Source organism: Penaeus japonicus, unplaced genomic scaffold (genome assembly GCF_977035675.1).
Source record: "Penaeus japonicus unplaced genomic scaffold, GWHDUDI00000001_assembly GWHDUDI00000023, whole genome shotgun sequence".
NCBI lineage: Eukaryota > Metazoa > Arthropoda > Malacostraca > Decapoda > Penaeidae > Penaeus > Penaeus japonicus.
The window spans coordinates 22,203,081-22,208,080 of NW_028234425.1; the positions used below are offsets into that span (position 1 = coordinate 22,203,081).

Genomic DNA, 5,000 nt, shown 5'->3' on the forward strand with positions numbered 1-5,000 from the left:
TATGAATTCCAGGGTAGGGATGATGGTTATTGTGGTAAGTAGCACAAAGTGCTCTGAAAAAGGGGTGGGGCTCTGGGGGGTAAAAGTCCACCCTTTGATAGGGCTAACTTCAAAACTAGCTAAGGTATCCCTTGGCTAGGGCTAAGACCAAAACCAGTTAGATTAGGTCATTGGGTTAAAATTTTGTTGGCAAAATATGCCTTAAATTCATATTTTACCTTGCATAGAGGGGGGTGGGGGATCACAGGCAAAGGTGACTATCTATGGGTAGTAGTGGTTGAGAGGAATTCATCAATACCATTCATGTTATTTAGTTATGCAACATTATTCAGAAAATTTACTCTTTTTCCTTAACATTAACCCGTTAACGACTGGTGACATGTTTTTTCGTCATACATGACACAGGAGCTCTTGCCTGATGATGGGGCATCATGACGTTTGGAGATTTTGGGTCATTATGTTATTTTATTGTGCTATGAGTAATGAGTGAGTGATGTTGACAGTTGCAGTCATAATTATTATAACTGCCGTAAGATTAAGCAAAATGGGTTTCAACTCGCATCCAAAACCTAGATGGCACACTTTCTTCTGGCACCAGCAGGAGAGAGAGCCTTGAATAGCACCCATCTACGGTCACTAGCAACCACTATCTCTATAGAGCAATGGCACATAACAAGTTGCTGACCTCTTGCTCTAAAGTACCGTAGATGAAAGATGTGCAAGCAGAATGAGAGGAAGGAATGACTCACACCATGCCCAATGCCAATAATGTGCCCCTGTGCCAGTATGGATGCCTTTTATTGTAGCACTCACTGTCAAAAGCACAAGTTTCCTTCCTCTTCCCTACATCTTCATGTTATCTTCATTTTGGATGGTTATAAGTTTTGTGTTTGTTCGTGACAGCACACAAATAAGAAAAAATAAAGTTGCTTTTTGTCTTCCCCTAAAACAGCAATACTTCTATCACACTGAGTATAAAGAAAAAAAGTGCTTATATGGACCCTGAACTACAATTTTAGTCAACTGCAAAATTAATAGAGCCTGTGATATGACAGAAATAAGTCTTTAAAAATAGTAAAACACACAAAAAAACAAAACACAAAAATGGCTCTAGCTCTACAAGGAGTGGGAAAAGTCAAGGTATGTTGCTGAAGCTGCCTCGCTTCAAAACTCATCCTGGAGCCTGGGTAAGCAAATGTATCCCCCGTCAGCAATTGGTTAAAAGTTTGTAGCTGGTATTGAAGAATCTTCTCAGGTTTATGGAAGAAAGTTCATACATAAAGGATGTTGAAAATGCATATATTTAAAAAATTCAAATATTGCATTTTCTACAAGTTTACAGGTTGACAGTTTCTATATAGGGAATGATCTGAGCATAGGATAAATTTGATTATTGGAGGGAAAACATTTGCCCCATGACAAAGTTATTTTTTGTTTTGTATTTGCAATGTTTGAGAAAAGAGATTTTTATGATTCCATGTGAGGGGAGCAATGCATAAAAATGTTTGTTGTGCATAGTTACCATTGTCAGAGAATAATAACATTTTTCATTTTATGTGAGAAGGAAAGGCATACATTCTTTGAAGTGCACACAAAACTATGGAGGGATTCACTGAATTTGCTTAGTTTTCTCAGAGGATTTTTCAAAATATATGTATATGTTTTCCTTCTTTCCTTTCATTTACTTGTAAAGATTTACCATAAAAATATTGATCTTCCAACATCTCTTGATAGCTTGTATGCAAGAACATTGCCTTCCCAATAGTATTTCTAGAATTTAAATTGATGAAGATCCTGTTTTGTTGTTATTGTGCTACAGAGCCAAAAAGATATCTTGAGGAAAACATAATTGAGAAAAGTCAATATTGTTTTTATTTTTCTTTAACGTAAAATTTTTGTGCCTTTAATCCATTGCGGTCTCATTACGGTGTTATGAAATACATGACACAGTAGTTTTATGTTATATGACAGTCTCTATCAATGCTGCAGGTAGAGAAGAGGAAGAAAACCTGTGCTTATTGCACTGAGTGCCACAGTACAATGGCAGCCCTACAAGCATAGGGGTACATTGTAGACACAAGCTATGTTTGAGTCACATTCCCCTTCTCATTCTGCCTGCAAATCCTTCATCACCGCTACTTTAGAGCAAGAGGTTGGCATCTTGCTTTGTGCTTTGCTAGAGACCATGGATGGGTGCTATTCAAGGCTCTTTCTCCTGCTGGTGCATGGCAAATGTGGGGCCATCTAGGTTTTTGCCTAATATTATGGCAATTATAGTAGATATGATTGTATTTGTTATCATCACACACTCTTTACTCATAGTACAATAAAGAAACACAGTAATCCAAAATCCCCCAATATCATTTACGTCACAAGGCCCTCCAAACTCCTGCATCTTGTATGTCATGACACCTGTTGGCAGTGAGTTAAAGAATAGAAATAAGATAAAGCAATCATTTTTATGATGACTTTATTTTGTTAATCAAGCCTAGAGTGTGCTAAAATACTTTTGATACTCCATTTTATTTCACAGACCTGAATGTTTGTGAGGGTTAGTCTTTAGATGTGTAGTTATTCAAACCTTTCTCATCTCAATTTTAATTCTTTTATCCTTAATCTTACCCACAAACAAGATGGTCTCATTAACCCTATGACGACGGTGCGTCACACTCGTGTGACACAGCCAAACACCCGATGCCGGGGCGTCATGCCAGTGTGACGATTTCAATGCAATATTGCAATCGCCCGGCATAGGGGTCTTCGCGTAGTGAGTGCCCCATCGGGAAAAGGTTCACTTAAGTTAGATTAATCATCATAACAGAATGTAAAACAGCACCTGTTAACAGTTATTGAAAGCTTAGTGGAAAAATTCTATAAAATTGACACAAATAAAATTATGTTGTACAGATTTCCTTCATTATTTGACATTGTGTGTGTTATTGTGCATTTGGGGAGTACTCAAATGGGTGTTTGTTTCTCCAATCCCAAAGAATGTATAAAGAAAAAATCCTCTTGCTCAGGTTATCTTTTTTGATTGGACTGGTCTTATTACATTGGTAAAGAGATAGCCATCCCACTTTTTTTTCTTTCTTTTTTTATCATTCCTCATAATGAGGAGAAATATAACTAAGAACTGCCAAGAAAGATGTCTGGAGAGCTATTGACATTTAATTAGTCTCATTTTATTAAAAAAGCAATTGTTGGGATGTGATTTGCCACATTTTCAAGATTGAAAATGAAAATGTGACAAATTACATCCCAACAATTGTTTTTTTTTTTAAATAAAATGAAACTAATATATGAAGAAAAGAAAGGGTATGTCAGTATTTTAATCCACTACATTCATGTCTTATGGATGGACATATCAGTAGAAATTCATCATTGATGGCAAGTGTGAGAAGTATGGGTATGTATACTAGCTATTACAGTGGAAATGAAATCCCCATGGCACTAATTTTCATGTTTGTTTACTCTTCTCATAAGGTGGGAAAATATAGCCACATTTTTTTTTTTTTTTTTTTCCTATTTTCCATATTTACGTAATTTGGGAGACCTGGGATTGGGATGTTTCACAGGGTGCAATCACTTTTTACTGCATTTTTCTTGTGAAATTACAAGCCATTTATCCCTTCAGTTGTGTAACTAAATTCTCATTAGTATCAAATTATTGTTATACCAAATATATGCACATATCATACCATAAGTCTAGAAAATAATAGAACACATGTTCTCAATATCAAGTCCTATTATTCAGTGTTATAAATTGTGTCCTGAGTTCAAATGTTTTTAAAAAAATATGGGTTTCATAATGCAAGTAGAGATACAGCATATATTGCCAAGATGCATCTGAAGATATTAACCTGTTTGTGGTTAAAAAAAGTAATGTAGCACCATCACATTGCTTGGCTTTGTTTCGTCAGTTAACCCAGTGTGGACGGGGGTTAGATTCACTTGTCCATTCTAGAGGATGGGTTTTATTTCAGTGCGAGGCAGCTTCACACAACATACTTTGACTTATCCCACACTCTTTTAGTCACTCATTGTAAAACTAGAGCCATTTTTGTGTTTTATTTTTTGTTTTATTGAGTTTAGCCCCATATGACAGGCTCTATCAAAAAGGCATCCCTTCTGGCACAGGAGCACATTTTAGACACTGTGTATGGTTTGAGTCACCTTTCTTTTCTCGTTCTGCCTGTACATCCTTCATCGGCATTACTTAGAGCAAGAGGTCAGTAACTTGATATGTGCCACCCCTCTGTAAAGCTAGTGCTTGCTAGAGACTGTGGATGGGTGCCATTCAAAACTCTCTCTCCTACTGGTGCTAGAAGAAAGTGGTGCCATCCAGGTTTTGGATGTTAAGTTAGCTTAATGGTAAGGTAATTATAGTAATTATGACTGCAATTGTTTTCATCGATCACTCCTTACTTATAGCACAATAAAATGGCACAGGGATGCAAAATCCCCAAACGTCAAGTACATCATAATGCCCGTCGTCAGGCCAAAGCTCCTGAATCATGTATGTGATGACACCTACCTGTAATTGGTTAACTAGCTATTGATGTGCATGACAGCTTCTGACTGACAGGATCTTATGAAGGAAAGATGCCAGACATTTCTTTAACAAAAGTTTGGCTATAAATCCTATTTGACTGGCACTTGAAGCAGTTTGTGAAATATATCCTTTGATGGAAAATCAGGAAAGGGTAAATTCCGAAATGAACTTTGAACATAATTTAACCCATTGATGATGGGAGTGAATATATTTATGTGCTATCAAGTGTTTTTTTTTTTTTTTTCTTTCTTTCTTTCTTTTTTTTCTTTTTACATATAGATGGCTCTGCAAGAACTTTGTCCCCAAATATTCAATTAGTAGACCTACCTGATAATGATATTAGTAATGATGTTAACCCATTAGAACCGGATGGCATGATTTGATGCCAAGGCAGAGTTGGTCGTAGACAGATGACACCGTGCCAGACAATGTAAACCCACCATCCAAC

The 5,000-nt window shown here is 36.6% G+C and overlaps 1 protein-coding gene across 1 annotated transcript in view; it reads left to right on the plus strand.

Moving 5' to 3' along the window:
• Surf1 (surfeit locus protein 1) overlaps nucleotides 1-5,000 on the plus strand; it is a 19,833-nt gene that overhangs the window by 1,950 nt on the left and 12,883 nt on the right. The window lies entirely within an intron of this gene.